The sequence below is a fragment of the Cryptomeria japonica genome, chromosome 11 (genome assembly GCF_030272615.1).
Source record: "Cryptomeria japonica chromosome 11, Sugi_1.0, whole genome shotgun sequence".
In the NCBI taxonomy this organism is placed as follows: domain Eukaryota; kingdom Viridiplantae; phylum Streptophyta; class Pinopsida; order Cupressales; family Cupressaceae; genus Cryptomeria; species Cryptomeria japonica.
Genome location: NC_081415.1, coordinates 209,771,398 through 209,788,092, shown reverse-complemented (window position 1 = coordinate 209,788,092; position 16,695 = coordinate 209,771,398).

Below are 16,695 nucleotides of genomic sequence, written 5' to 3'. Positions count from 1 at the left end.
ACATATATATATATATATGTGTGTGTGTGTGTTAAAATATTATATTGGTTTTCATTATATAATTTCCATTTATGTAAAAAATGTATTTTAGCCACATCTAAGTATATGTAATATATTGAATTAACAGTTACATAAATTTATGCACCTATGAATTAAATACTTACCTATCTATAAGTATGTAACCCCATTGATATATGAAAACATTACTGTAGATTTAAACAAGTGCGGTAAGTGTCTTACCTGCATTTCCTACTGCTTCTTTCCTTTATCGCTCTCCTTTTTCCTTCGTACTCTCCGTATGTCTTTTTCTTCTTTTCACCTCTTCCCCACGCGTTATGCTTTTAATACCATCGGTGGGTTGGGGCGGACCCAGCCATGGGTCGTGACTGCTGAGGGAGGAGTGAACGGGGGTGACTGTTGGAGTCACCGCTCTCTGGCCCACCTGAAACTTCTTTTGGTGCCTTTAAGTTATATGCACTGCATAACATACAATGTGATTGCTAGGTGCAATACCCTCGGTAATGTTTAGCGCTTACTTAATAGGGAATCGATACATTATAAATGTATATTAATATGGGGTATATTTTAAAGTTATCGTATGGTAATAAGATCTCATTTTTTAATAATAATGTTTATAATGCATTAAGTTTTTTATATTGTATATTTATTTAGTATTATATGCATCAATAATTATATATTCAATTAACAACATTTTATGGTAAAGTTAAATTAAGAGTTAATAATAATTAAAACATGATCATCATATTAATATAAAACAAGGAGTCATTTCTGATTAAATAATGGAAGGTATAAATGTTACCTATAATTAAATAATTACAAAAATGTGGGGTTATGACATCCAGCTAATCATTGTCCTTCATCAAATAATTCTTTTATCCATCCCATGCGCACTGTCATAAATCGCTTGCAACTCGGTAAATACTAAACTTTACTTGGTAGACATTTTGCCTTCATTAACCGATATCGATAACCTTAGGGTTTACCGACTAGGTTCATTGCTCGGTTGCATAGTATAGTATTAACCTTACAATCAACAACATATACAGGATATCAAGACAATCTAAACATCATGATCTCATCATTGTCTAACTCGGTAATAGTTTCCCATTGAATAACTTATTCCTTCCTTTATTCATCACATTCTTTCTGTGTCTTTTACCGACATCCTTCTAATAAATCTTTTCAAGATATGGCAACATCATACTGAATCAGATAATCAATTTCTTGACATCAATGACAAAATAATATTATAAAGATAGTTATCATCCTTCTTCAGTTATATCAATAATCTTCAACAACCTTCTCAATATCCTTATTGAATATCAACAATCTTTCTTACTGTAATGCCAACAATCTCCCCCTTTGGCATTGATGGCAAAACCAACAATTAAATGGTAATACCAACAAGATATTCAAATTGATTTGGATTTAGATTATTGTTAGACTTCTCCTTTTATCCTTGATCTGTTGTCTTTTGAAGTCTTCTCCATTTTGCAATCTACTCCCCCTGTCATTAGTCTTCTGTTATTTCCATCATTCAAGGCTTTGCCATGCAGTCAACCATCTAGTCTCTCAACCATTTAGTCTTCTCCCCCTTTGACAACAATGCCAAAAAGTAAAAGAACTAAATCATGATTTCTTCCTCTGTGAAGTGATTTGCTTTGCTGTGTAACATCTCAGTCTCGGTTAGATCATTTTGTCTCTATTCATTTTTCCTGCACACCTTTAGGAAACCTTCTAAAGTGCATAAATCAGCATCAATCCACACATAATATTCTGTAGATTCATCAAATTTATGCTTTCACTAAACTCGGTTAGTGAGTAGAAGATAGGGTTAGGACCCCTAACTTTCTGCTGAGATACTCAAAAGTGTCCCTTGGCAATGGGTTTGTGAAGATGTTTGCTAATTGCTCCTTTGAACTGATATATTCCAATACAACTTTCTTCTCTTGAACTTCTTCTCTGAGATAATGATACTTTATAGATATATGCTTTCTCTTAGAGTGCATCACTGGATTCTTTGAAATGTTAATGGCAGTAGTATTATCATAGAATATAGTTACTGTCTCAGTAACATTCTCATTTATACCTTCCAACAGTTGTTTAATCCATGCTATATTGGTACAATTCAACGTTGCACCAACATATTCAGCTTCTATTGTAGATTGAGAAATACATCCTTGTTTCTTGCTAAGCCAACTTACCAGTCTTTCTCCCAAAAAGAAAGCTCCACCACTTGTGCTTTTCCTGTCATCTATGTTGCCTGCCCAATCAACATCAGTATAAACTTTTAAATGAAAATTATTTCTCTTTTCATATACTAAGCCATAATCTTTAGTGCCTCTCAAGTATCTAAAAATTCTCTTGATTGCTGTCATATGGGTTTCCTTGGGATCTGAAGAGAATCTTGGTACAGTACCTACTTCATGTGCTATATCCGGTCTACTATGCACAACATATTGCAATTTTCCAATCATAGATCGGTAAAGTGTCTCATCAACAGATGTAGATTCATCATTCTTTGATAATTTACAATTAGTAGTCATAGGAGTACTTACTAGTTTAGAATCCTCCCTTCCAAATTTCTTCAAGATTTCCTTTATGTACTTGGATTGAGTAATAAAAATCTCATCTTTCATTTGCAATATTTGTAAACCTATAAAATACTTTATCTCACCGATTAGTGACATCTCAAATTATTTGCACATTTCATTTCCAAATTTCTTTCATAAGGAGTCATTACCACAAAATATAATGTCATCAACAAATATAGCTGAGATCAGTATTCCATTGTCCTCATCTTTCTTCATGTACATATTGTTGTTTTCACTTGTCCTTATAAAACCAATCTTGATTAAATAAGAGTGCAATCTTTCATACCATTCTCTAGGTTCTTGTTTCAGACCATATAAGGCTTTGTTCAGTTTGCATACCTGATCTTTACTCCTATCTTCAACAAATCCTCCAAGTTGTTCAACGAAAACTTCTTCTTCTAGTATACCATTCAAAAATGCAGATTTAACATCCATTTGATATACCTTGAAATTTTTGAAAGCAACATATGCCAATAATGTTCTTACTCCCTCAATTATACCCATAGGTGCAAAAGTCTCACCATAATCTATTCCTTCTTCTTGAGCATAACCTTTGCAAACTAGTCTTGCTTTGTTGCAAATGACCTCACCTTTTTCATTTACCTTGTTTCTGAAAATCCACTTAGTACCAATTACATTTTTTTCCTTTGGTCTTGGGATTAGTGTCCATATGTCATTCTTCTTGATTTGATCAGTTTCTTCTGTCATAGCATTTACCCAATCTTCACTGTTAAATGCCTCTTTTACTATTCTCAATTCATATTCAGAAATCAGACATTTGTTACGTCTCAGTTTGTTTCTTGTCATCACTAGATCATCTTTATCTCCTATAATCTGACTTGATGCATGATGTCTTCTGACATATTTGGCTAATATAGGCTTGGTAGGTTCTATATGATCTTCTTCATCACTTGGTAACTGGACATTATCTTCATTTTCTTCAGCAACTTTCTTGGTAGGACTTCTTGGTTGAACATAAACAAATTCTTCATAATCTTCTGGTTCTTTGGAATTTCCTTCACCATTTCTTTCTGCAAATTCATCAATTTTCACATTTTCACTTTCCACTATTTTGTTAGATGATTTGATCAGACATTTAAATGCTTTACTTCTAGAGGAATAACCAAGAAATGTTCCTTCTTCACTTTTCTGATCAAACTTTCCATTTCTGTCATCTTTGTGAATATAGCATCTACTTCCAAAGATTTTAAAGTAACTTACATTAGGTTTCTTATCATACCAGATCTCATATGGTGTTTTCATAGTTCCTTTCTTCAGTTGAACTTGGTTCTGGGTGTAAACTGCAGTGTTGATTGCTTCTCTCCAAAATGTTTGAGGTACCCTCTTTTCTATCATTGGGGTTCTTGCACAATCCACAATTGATCTATTTTTTCTCTCGGCTATCCCATTTTGCTGAGGTGTTCTCGATGTAGATACTTGCCTCTTTATACCATGATCATTGCAGTATAAGTTAAATTCATCAGAAGTGAATTCTCCTCCTCCATCAGATCTAAGACATTTCAGTTGTCTTCCTATTTCATTTTCAACTCTTGCCTTGTACCATTTGAACATTTGAAAAGATTCTGATTTTTCTTTTAAAAACATAACTGACATCATCCTTGAGTAATCATCCACAAATAATATGAAATATTTATCACCATAATAACTTTAAACTTTCATATGACCACAAAGATCAGTGTGTACTAGATCTAAAATTCCTTTAGAAGTGTAGGACTTACTTGTAAAGCTTGATCTTATCATCTTACCCACTTGGCATCCTTAGCACATAGCATTCTCAGGTTTTTCAAGACTTGGTAGTCTTCTTACTCAGTGCTTCTTACTTATTTTGATCAGATTATCAAAATTTACATGACAAAACCTTTTATGCCATAACCAGGTATCATCTATCTTTGCATAAAGACACTTATTCCGAGTTGAGTCAAATGAAATGTATTACCTTTTGTTTGTGTCCTAGTAGTAGCTAACTTTCCATGTTTGTCATGAACTTTAACAATTCCTTTTTGAAATTCTATTCACTATCCTGTATTGTTTAGCCTTGCTACACAACAAATTGTATTTCAAACCTTCAACCCTGTATACATCATCACATTTAGCATTGTCAAGAAGTGTTATAGATCCTTTACCTTTTACCGGACATGGTGCATCATTACCAAATCTTACATAGCCTCCATCATAGTCTTGTAATTTAACAAACTTGTGTTTCTCACCTGTCATATGATGTGAGCATCCACTGTCTATGATCCAAGAATCATTATTATTTATGTCAGATATTAGGGCTTTTTCTTCATACCTTTCCTCATCAAATCCATCTTTAATAGCCACATAAACAACTTCCTCAGTATCAGTTTCATCAGATTCGTCATCATTGGATTCCTCATCTGCTACTAGACATGTCTTTCTATCTCTCCTTCTAAAGTCTCGGTGTCCTCTATATTGGTTATCTTTCTACCTGTTATCTCGGTATTCTCTCTTTTCACTAGATTCTTTGTTAGGGCAGTTAGAAGCCATATGTCCTATTTTATCACAATTGAAACATTTTAAAGGTAGCTTTCCTTTATAGTTACCTTTTCCTCTTAGTAACCTTCTTGCTAATAATGCTTCAAATTCTTCTTGCTTCTTGATTTCCTCATGCATCTTGTGCACTTTTTCCATGTTCTTATGAAATCTTTTAGTTGCTCCATTGTGATCCCCTTCAGAGTACTTACTCATTCTATCATTGTAATCATCAGATTCACCAATATGAAAAGAACTGAATGCAGATTCTACTTTATTTACCGAAGACCCACTGTTATCAAAATTACTTAACTCAAATGCATGTAGCTTACCAATAGTAGCATCTAAAGAAACTGGCATGTTAGGTATGGACCTTAATTCATTGATTGCAGAGACTCGAATAACATAAGTTGGTAGAAGGGTTCTCAACAACTTACTAGTTATATCCTTTTCTTCAATAGTTCCACCTGCTCCTTTAATTTGATTGACAATCTCCTTTAGTCTTGTACTGTATTGGGTTATGTTCTCACCTTCATTCATCCTCATGGATTCAAGTTGTCCTCTTAGACCATCTACTTTTGCTCTTTGAACATGTTCATCACCTCCATATACAGATATGAGCTTAGTCCATATTGCTTTTGCATCATTGCAACCTTCTAGATCATTAAACTTTGAGTCGATCAAAGATGATGTTATTTCAATCATAGCTTGAATATGTTCTTACTTTGCCTTAATCTCTTCCAAGGTCATAGGGTTGGTGCTCGGTGCAATGTAATCATTCTCCAGATAATATGTTGCATATTCTCCAATTCTTGATAAATGTAACTTCATCCTTTTTTGTGATATGAAGAAACTTGACTTGTTCAGCTTCGGTGCATCCCTTTTATACATCTTCGGATCTTTGCCTCAAGTACCTTTAAAATTTTTATTCCAGAGTCCTTAGCTCTAATACCAATTGTTAGTTTTGATACTTAATGTAAAGAGCTGATGCCAATAGCTAACAAGATGAGAGGGGGGGGGGTGAATCATAAAAACTTAAACTTCCATAAAATCAACAAATTCAACCTCGGTAACTTATACTTCAGCAACTTAACCAAAAACTGCTAAACCTGCAAACTTATGAGCACATCATCATAATAACACTACTATGGGATTTTGAACCCACTAAGAAATATACTTTTCTAGAGTATGCTCAGTTAAAAGAAAATCCTGTTAAAGATTACAAACACATTGCTAGATGTGACCCGATTAAGGGATTTCCCTCAGATCTGTTAGGATGTTCACTTTGTTCAAAGTGACCTTGTTAAAGGATTTCAAACACTCACCTAGAATGTTTCCTCGCTAGAGGGTTTACATATAAGACTGTTAAGTCCACTTGGTTAAGAGATTTTTTGTCACTTACAAAATAACAGTAATAATAATCTATCTGCAACTTCACATCTGAAATGCTAAAGTAGATTCCTTTTTTCTCAAAACAATCTAGTCATAGGACTTATCTTGTCCCTCTACTGGGCTTTCTACTCTGTTATTCAAATAGGTCTTCAAGATTTTGTGCTCGGTAATCACTATGTAGCATCCCTGTGCATACACTTGCTTGCATATATTGTTTATTAACAATTTCTTATTTATAAACAATTGCTAATTGCTAAATCTCCTTGATCATATTTCCCATGATCAATCTTAGCCATCAGATCTTCAAAATTGACTAGGTTCAATGTATCCTTCCAATCTGAAAATGTTTTACCTTACCTCAAGACTTGCATTCCCTTCTTGGAACTTGCATAAGGTTATTGCGGTTCAATCTGCAATGTAGATCTTCTTGCCAATTTTCCTTTGCCATAGATCCTTAACAAACTTCATGTACGGCATACCAATCATTTATACATCTCCAGCTAATCATTGTCCTTCATTAAATAATGCTTTTATCCATCCCATGCGCACTGTCATAACTCGCTTGCAACTCGGTAAATACTAAACTTTACTTGGTAGACATTTTGCCTTCATTAACCGATATCGAAAACCTTAGGGTTTACCGACTAGATTCCTTAGGGTTTACGGACTAGGTTCATTGCTCGGTTGCATAGTATAGTATTAACCCTACAATCAACAACATATGTAGGATATCAAAACAATCTAAACATCATGATCTCATCATTGGCTAACTTGGTAATAGTTTCCCATTGAATAACTTATTCCTCCCTTTATTCATCACATTCTTTCTATGTCTTTTACCAACATCCTTCTTATCAATCTTCTCAAGATATGGCAACATCATACTGAATCAGATAATTAATTTCTTGACATCAATGACAAAATAATATTATAAAGATAGTTATCATCCTTCTTCAGTTATATCAATAATCTTCAACAACCTTCTTAATATCCTTATTGAATACCAACAATCTTTCTTACTGTAATGCCAACACAATCTTGACTGTTAGAAATTATAACAATCTGTTCACATTATTCAAAAAAATTCCAACCACTCCATGATCACCGCTTCATTGGACTTTGTAACTCATTACATGCTATGCATTAGATGGAATCCACTTTTATCATTCCCTAGACAATCAAATAAACAAACAAATGTGTCAAAATAATCTTAAGTTATCCTCATTCAATGATCACATGTGTCTTCGTCATTAGATCTTAAAGTAACAAAATTGATCGGTTGTGGTTTAACAAAAACTAACTTGTAGGGTTTCCCAGTTACATTGCATAGAAAAGGGTTTAACCTTATATACCGATTTATCGGTTCAACTCACAAACTAACATACCGATTTATGATGTCTTCCTCAAATCTCTTCTTGCCAGTTACAAGCTAATACCAATAATAAAAACAATGTCAACAATATCATAAATACCATTACTGGTTTAATTGACATCAATGACAACATAATATAACATTAATGCAATCTTCATGCAAATGCCAACAATCTTTCCATTTGGCATTGATGGCAACACAAATACAAACGCCTCTAATTATTGTTGTGATTGGTGAATAGGAATCATGGTTTACATTACCAAGTATTCACCATGCTCTATATGTCATCGCCCTATCCCTGGTTTCCCATTGCCAATCACATAACTCTTCTCCCCCTTTGACAACAATGCCAAATTGAAAGTAAAACATGTAATGTCAAAATTTTCACTATGCGCCAACAACATACTGCAACTTGATGCTCCCCTTATGGAATACATCCACTTCTTCATCAATCCATGTAAAATTTTACAAGTAATTCAAGGACTGATGCAATAAGCATCATGGTCAACTAATTTCATGAAGAGGGATAACCCCCAACTGACTTCTAAGATACTCAAAAGTGGTCTTAGGTAGAGGTTTGGTAAAGATATTTGCAAGTTGCTCCTGGGTAGAAACATGCTCTAAGATAACATCTTTACTTTGAACTTTTTCCCTCAAAAAGTGATACTTCAATTCAATGTGCTTGGTGTGAGCATGCAAAATAGGATTTTTAGAAATATTAATGGCACTTGTATTATCACATAAAATATTTATAGGTTCTACGATCTTCATCTTAAAACCTTCCAAAATGTGCCTCATCCAAATAGCTTGTGTGCAATTCATGTAAGCTACAACATACTCAGCTTCAACAGTAGATTGTGAAGCACAACTCTACTTCTTACTACTCCATGAAACTAGCCTTCCTCTTAGAAAGAATGCTCCACCAGTAGGACTTTTCTGGTCATCAATATTTCTTGCCCATTCAGCATAAGTGTATGCCTTCAAATCAAAGTTTCCTCCATATGGATACCATAATCCATATTCAACTGTACCTTTCAGATATCTAAAAATTCTCTTTGTTTTTATCAGGTGTGCTTCCTTTAGATTCTTTTGAAATCTTGCAACTATACCAACCGCATGGGCAATATCCGATCTACTATGAACAACATAATGTAATTTGCCAATCATTGACCTGTATTCCTTTTCATCAACAAACTTAGATGCATCCTCCTTGGGAAACTTACAACCTATAACCATTGGTGTTCCAACTAGTTTACAATCACTCATGCCAAAAGTCTTCAAAACCACTTTCACATACTTAGATTGAGTAATGAAAATACCATTCTTCATTTGTTGTATCTACAAGCCTATGAATTTTTTTATTTCCCCTACTATAGATATATCCAATTCATTTTTTATTTCATCTACAAAACTAATTCTCATGACATGATACCTCCAAAAATAATATCATCAACAAATACTTCACTGACCAGTATTTCATCTCCTTCAGACTTGAGATAAATATGACTATCATCATTGGTTGTTGCAAAGCCTATCTTCATCAGATGTGTATGAAGTCGTTCATACCATGCTTTGGGTGCCTGCTTCAATCCATACAAATCTTTATGCAATTTACATACCATGTCTTTCTCATTTATCAATGCATAATCATTAGGCTGCTCTTTGTATACCTCTTCTTCCAATATCCCATTCAAAAATGCAAACTTAACATCCATCTGATATAGCTTGAACTTCTTATGGGCTTCAAATGCAAATAAAGTTCTAACACCTTCTAGTCTTGCTGCTGGTACAAAAGTTTCACCAATCTTCTCCTCCTTCTTGAGCATAACCCTTGTAGACTAATCTTGCCTTGTTGCGAACTACGACACCATCTTCATTTAACTTGTTTCTGAATACCCATTTAGTACCTATAACATTCTTGTTTACCGATCGAGGTACCAGGGTCCAACTGTTATTCTTCTCAATTTGATCCAATTGCACCTCCATAGCTTTAACGCAATGATCATCACCAAATGTCTCCTTAGCACTTATACGTTCAATGGTGGAGATCATGCAAGAGTTCTCTCTTATTTTCCTTCTAGTTAGTACTCCAACATCCTCATCCCCAATAATTTTCTCAGGACTATAGTTAGGTCTCACATACCTAGGAATAACATAATCATTCTTTTCAAGTTCAACTTCTTCATTATCATCTTCTTTTGAATTTATTTATTCTGGTTGAACAAGTACATCAAGATTTTCTTTATCGGTTTCAAATTTAATAGGTTCAGGTTCCAAAATAAAAATACAAGGATCTTCATCCTTTTTCTCTGAACTGGTTCCATCTGAGACTTTAGGAAATTCATCTATATGAACATTGACACTCTCAATAATTATCTATGTCTGGTTGTTGAAGCATTTATAGGCCTTACTCTTGGTGGAATAGCCAAGAAATATGCCTTCATCGCTCTTAGCTTCAAACTTGCTAGTGTAATCACCTCTTTTAATATAGCATTTTCTACCAAATACCTTCAAATAACTAACATCAGGTGATCTCCCATACCAATATTCATAAGGGGTCTTGTCCTTACCTCTTTTCATCATCACTCGGTTCATTGTGTAGACAACTATACTTACAGCTTCTTTCCAAAATATTTTCACTACATTTCCTTGTATCAGCATTGCCCTAGCAGCTTCAACCACTGATCAATTTTTCCTCTCAACTATACCATTATGTTGTCATGTCCTTGGTGCAGAAAGCTACCGCTTGATACCATTCTCATCACAGTACTTAGTGAATTCCTTAGAAATAAATTCACCGCCTTGATCTGTTCTCAAAATTTTTATCTTTTTGCCACTCTCTTTCTCAGCTAAGGCCCTGAATGCCTTGAAATTACAAAAAACTTCATTCATATCCTTCAAGAATGTGACCCACATCATCCTTGAATAATCATCAGTGAAGACCATGAAATATATATCACCTTGAATGCTTCTTGGTCTTATTGGTCCACATAGATCTGTATGAACCAAATATAACAAGTGCTCTGCTGAAAAGGACTTTCTCTTGAAAGTTGAAGAAGTCATCTTTCCTAACTGACATTCTTTACAAAGAGCATTAACCGGTTTTTCTAGCTGAGGCATACCTCTTATTATCTTGGACTTTCTCACTTTAACAATGTTATTAAGTTTATATGACAACATCTCCTATGCCAAAGCTAGCTATCATCTACCTTCGCAATTAAATAGTTGTTAACTTTAAGATTAAGATGAAATATATTACCTCTGGTCTATTTCCCGGTTGCAATCAATTCACCTGTGTTGTCAAATATTTTGCACATACCATTTCTAAACTCCAGTGGGTATCCTTTGTCATTAAGTTGTCCCACACTTAGAAGATTGTGCTTTAGGCCTTCAACCCAATAGATATCATCATTATTTCTCTTCCCATTAAGAGAAATAACTCCCTTACCTTTAACCATACAGGGTGAGTCATTGCCAAATCTAACAACACCGCCATCAAATTCCTTCAAGGAAAGAAGTTTTCTCTGATCACCGGTCATGTCATGTGAAAAAACACTATCAATGACCCAATAATCATAGTTATCCATCCTAGACACTAGTGCCTTCTGATCTCATATCTCTTCCTTAATAGCTACAAACACAATATCTTCACTAGCATCATCATCAGATTCTTCATCACTAATACCACTATCAATCGCTATAAGACAATCTCTCTTGCCTTTGCCTTTATACTTCTTGAATTTGTCTCTTTTGTATTCATTTTCACCATAAGGACAGTTAGTTGCTATGTGACCCATCTTGTTTCATGCAAAACATTTTGAAGGTATCTTACCTCTATATTTCCCTGTGCCTCTAGGCAGTTGTTTTCCAAACAATGCTTCAAGTTCCATTAAGTTGTCTTCATCATCACAATCTCTGTTGGATCTGGATTCATAGCTATGGCCGATATCTCTACTTCTTCTCATAGTTGGGTTAGAAACAGAAGCTCTCAATGCAAATTCTGATTTTTTTACACTACCATCATAGCCATTTAATTCAAAAGTAGTAAGTTTGACAATAATAGAGTCAAGAGTTACCTTTGTTTTGTCAATGGATTTCAACTCCTGAATAGCTACAACTCAGATAACATAGACCAGTAGCAAGGTTCTCAGTACCTTACTAATCACTATGGCATCTTCCACTTCCCTCCTGCACTCTTTATTTCACCAACTATCTCTTTTATCCTTTGACCATATTGCTGGACATTATCACCTTCAGACATTCTCATGTCATCAAAATTTCCTCTTAGGCTCTCTTCTTTAGCAATCTTAACATGCTCATAACCGCTATAGATCTCTTCAAGTTTTTTCCATATTTCATATGTAGTTTAAACACCATCAACATCTATATATTCAACATCAAACAAGGAACTGATAATAGCCTCCAATGCTTGATGATTTCGTATTGTTCTTTCTTCTGATAATCAGTCAGGGTTCCAGTAGGTGAAACATACTTAGTTTCTATATGATCCCAATACTGACTACCAAAACTCTTATTTTTAATCTTCATTTTGTCACTCCATATCCCATAGTTATCTTTGTTGAACTTTAGACCTTCTTTCTTCATCATTATCTACAAGATCTTTTCCTCAAGCTGTTAGGCTTTTAGGTTAAAGAGGACCTGAGACGCTCTGATACCAATTGATTGGTATGATGAAAGAATAATTATCCAGTAGAATACTAAGAGGGGGGAGGGGGGTGAATCAATATACTGAAAAATTGATACAAACTTTCCTTTCTCAAATTCAAACTCACAAAGTAAACTTTCACTTATTAAGATCAATACTCAACATCAACCGGTTAACTGATATAATAACTTAACAATAAACAACTTCAATATTGTAAACATCAAAATGCTTAATCATATCTCAACATATTCAATCTCTCTATGCTTCTAGTTATCATGCCTTATTAGAATAGTTAAGTAATCAATCATATCAACAAATAAGATCATAACTACAAAAGCATTCACCACTTGACATAAATGTTTATACGTGGAAAACCCAAATAGGTAAAAACCATGGTGAGATGAGACTCATAAGGATACCTATCTGAAGTCTTCTAAAGTTTTCCCTATTAGGAGCCAATCTTGTTAAAGCTTGTACAATAAGTCTTGTTAAGAATTGATTATGTTAGGAATCACCCGATTAAGGGATTTACAAAATTCCTTGATGAAAAAGAAAAATACTCGGTTACGAGTAACCTCAGTAGAAGGTTTGAGAATCCAAGCTAATGGACCACCTTGTTAGAGGATTTAATAAGTAACCAAGCTTATTAGAGCTTACCTGGTTAGGGGATTTCTATTATGTCATAATTGTTAGAAAACAACAGGTTTTATTGATCTGTCTAAATAGCACTACATTTTCTTGATTAGATCCTTTTAAGCTTCAATCTGCCTTTACACAAACTACAAATCCATTCTCTGGTTAGGCAACCACACACTCAACTGGTTTTCAGCTAACACTTTGCCAAGACTCTTACAAACAACTTCATCAACCTTAAATACAAATCAATGATGTCGGTAACACAACAAAAACCTAATTCTCTCATAGAGATTAGAAACAAGTCAATTCAATCTTGACTGTTAGAAATTATAACAATATTTTCACATTCTTCAAGAAAATTCTAACCACTCCATGATCACCACTTCATCGGACTTTGTAACTCATCATGCACTATGCATTAGATGCAATCCACTTGGCTCATTCCCTAGATAATCAAACCAACAAACCAACAAACACGCCAAAACAATCTGAAATTATTCTCATTAAATGATCACATGTATTTCCATCATTAGATTTTAAACCAACAAACTTGATCAGTTAGGGTTTAAAAAAAACAACTGGTAAGGTTTACCAAGTACATTACATAAAAAAGGGTTTAACCTTATACAACAGTTTACCAGTTAAACTCACAAACTAACATACCAGTTTACAACATCTTCCTCAAATCTCTTCATGTCGGTTACAAGCCAATACCAATAATAACAACAATATCAACAATATCATAAATACCATTACCAATTCATTTGACATCAATGAAAACATAACATATCATTAATGCAATCTTCATGCAAATGCGAACAAAATGGAGGGGAAGACTTGTTGAAGATTCTTTGTGGTTGTCCAAGGCAGAGGTTAACTGTTTGGTTTTTCCTCAACTAGCTGAAATGTGACGGGGTCACTTCTCAAACTACCTTGGGTGTCAGATGTAGGAGCATTCAATGGTATAAGGGAAATCCTGTATCACCCAAAAATATTTCTTTTTGTTTAGTTTTCTTTTAATTTTTTGCATTTTTTGGATACCCATTTGGACGAATAAGAGATTCCAACTCTTAGAATTGACAAGTTTTTCTAGCCAACTTCCAAAAATAGCAGGTTTTTATTTAAAGGCGGATGAAGCTTGAATTTTGCAGGACGCTTAAGGAAGGAAAAATAGTAACTTTGGTGAAAGAATCAAATTGAAATCATTTATGTTTTGAAAGTTATTCAAGTTTCAGTTTCCTCAAAAAATAGAAAAAAAAAATCTTCCAAGTCAGATTTAGGTATTAAATGGCCTCGAATGGCCACAAAAATGGTGAGAATCAGAAAAGGAAAATTATAGCATATTCTTCACTCAGAGAGATTTTTGGCACTTCAAATGGTTCATCAATTCTATTCCCAGATCAAAACTTATGGCTAGCAGAAGTTGGACAATTTTTTGAAAATTTTGAATTTTCGAATCTAGCTGTATTTTCATATTTCCAATTTCATTTTTTGGTATTTGTCCACCAATTGGTAATTTCTGAATTATAATTTCAGCTCCAAAATGGTGGAAGGCCATTTAGGACTCATGGAAGGAAACTTTTTAGTTGATTATTGTATGTGATTTTGTGAGAGTTTAGTTCTAGGTTGGGAAATTTGCATTGTAAAGGGTTTCCAAAAAACTCTATAAGTTGTGTGTTGCAGCATGTGAGGATTGATTCCTCTTGATTTTACTTGCATGTTTTCATGTTTTGTAATTGTATGTTTTGCAAATAATAATAATAAAATCTTTTGTGTCTTTTGGTTGCAATTTGAGGAGTTTTTGTGTGTCTCGGGTTTAGCTCTCATCACTCCATGAAGATATCTGCAAATTTTTCCTATGTAGATACATACTGCAATCTAACGTCCTTCTCATTCACCTTTTCTCTCTAGAAGTGAAACTTGATTGATATATGCTTAGTCTTTGATGCAGCACCAGATTTTTAAAAATATTGATAGCACTTGAGTTATCACAGTATATAGCAGTAGGTTCATCAAAAACAACTCTGATATCCTTTAGCATCTACTTCATCCATACCACCTAAGTATAATTTCTAGCAACAACAATGTATCATGATCTCCTAGTAGATAAGGAAATAGCATTCTCCTTCTTACTCATCCATGAAACCAATCTTCTTCCTTACAAAAAATGCACCACCAGTAGTACTCTTTCTATAATCAACATCACTTGCCCAATCAACATTAGTAAAAGCACTCAAAGTAAAATAATCAATCTTTAGGATACCACAAACCAAAATCAACTATCCCTCTCAAATATCTAAATATTCTTTTCATAACTACAACAATAGATTCCTTAAGATCAACTTGAAATATAGCAACATGGCATACAACATTCATAATATATGGCCTAGTCTGAGTCAAATACAACAATCCACCAATCCTAGATCTATATCTAGTGTGATTTTCTTTTAGAGAATCATCATCCTTTGTTAACTTACATTCGGTCACCATAGGGGTACCAACTGGATTTGAATCATCTCAACTAAACTTCTTCAACAACTCCTTCACATACTTAGACTGAGATATAAAAATGCCTTTATCCATCTGAGTAATTTGCAATCCCAAAAGTAATTTCATCTCACAAATAATAGACATCTCAAACTCATTTTGCATATCATTAGGAAACTTCTTACATAAACTATCATCTCCACCAAAAATAATGTCATCAACAAATGATTCAACAATTAAGATGTTATCATTATTAATTTTGAAGTATAGATTACTATTAGTAGTACTTTTATTGAATTCAAGCTTCATCAAATACTTATCCAATCTGGCATAACAAGCTTTGGGGGCTTGCTCCAATCCATAGAGTGCTTTCTTCAATCTGCAAACCGTATCTCCTTGATCTGTCAATAGAAATCCATCTGGTTGCTCAATATAAACTTTCTCTTCCAACTCACCATTAAGAAAGGTTGGCTTGACATCCATCTGATAAGCTTTAAAATATTTTTAAGCAACATAAGAAATAAATAATCTAACAACTTCTATTCTTGCTACTAGAGAAAAAGTCTCCACAAAATCAATTTCTTCCATTTGACAATAACCCTTACAAACAAGTCTTTCTTTATTCCTAACAATTGCACCTTTTTCATGTCCAATTTATTCTAAAAGACCCATTTAATTCCAATCACATGTTTATCCTTAGGTCTGGGAACAAGAATCCATGTATTATTCTTTTCAATCTAGTTCATTTCTTCTTCCATTGCTTTAACACAATTTTCATCTTTGAAAGCTTCATTAACATCCTTAGGTTCAATCTTAAAAATCAAGCAATATTTTTTAGAAATTCTTCTTCTAGTCATCACACCTTTATTCTTATCTCTTATGATCTATTTTTCTAAATGATTTAATCTTACATACCAGGGAGTCTTAGGATTTTCTTGATTTTTAGACTCTTGATGTCTTTCTTCTCCACTAGCACTTGTACCTTCTCCTTCATTCTATAGCTTCTCTAGAGA